Raw genomic sequence first — 713 nt, forward strand, 5'->3', positions numbered from 1 at the left:
TATATGTTCTGCCTCCCGGGTTCACGCCATTCTCCTGCCTCAGCCTCCCGAGCAGCTGGGATTACAGGCACCCGCCACCTCTCTCGGCTAATTTTTTTTGTATTTTTAGTAGAGACGGGGTTTCACCATGTTAGCCAGAATGGTCTCGATCTCCTGACCTCGTGATCTGCCCGTCTCAGCCTCCCAAAGTACTGGGATTACAGGCTTGAGCCACCGCGCCCAGCCTATATATATATTATATATATATATATATATATCGCATGGATATCTTTCTAAATCACTAAACTGACATCCACATCATAATTTGTGATGTTTGCCTAGTACTCCATTGTATGAACTGTTTATTCAGTTTCCTATCTGCGGAAATCTAGTTTCCTTTTTTTTTCTTTTCTTCTCTTTTTTGAGATGGAGTCTCACTCTGTTGCCCAGGCTGGAGTGCAGTGGTGCGATCTTGGCTCACTGCAACCTCCGCCTCCCAGATTCAAGTGATTCTCCTGCCTCAGCCTCCCGAGTAGCTGGGATTACAGGCACCTGCCACCAGGCCCAGCTAACTTTTGTATTTTTCATAGAGATGGGGTTTCACCATGTTGGTCAGGCTGGTCTCGAACTCCTGACCTTGTGATCCACCTGCCTTGGCCTCACAAAGTGCTGGGATTACACGCATGAGCCACCGCACCCGGCTCCCCTTTTTTTTTTTTTTTTTTTTTTTGACT

The sequence above is a fragment of the Piliocolobus tephrosceles genome, chromosome 16, assembly GCF_002776525.5.
Source record: "Piliocolobus tephrosceles isolate RC106 chromosome 16, ASM277652v3, whole genome shotgun sequence".
Taxonomy (NCBI): Eukaryota; Metazoa; Chordata; class Mammalia; order Primates; family Cercopithecidae; genus Piliocolobus; species Piliocolobus tephrosceles.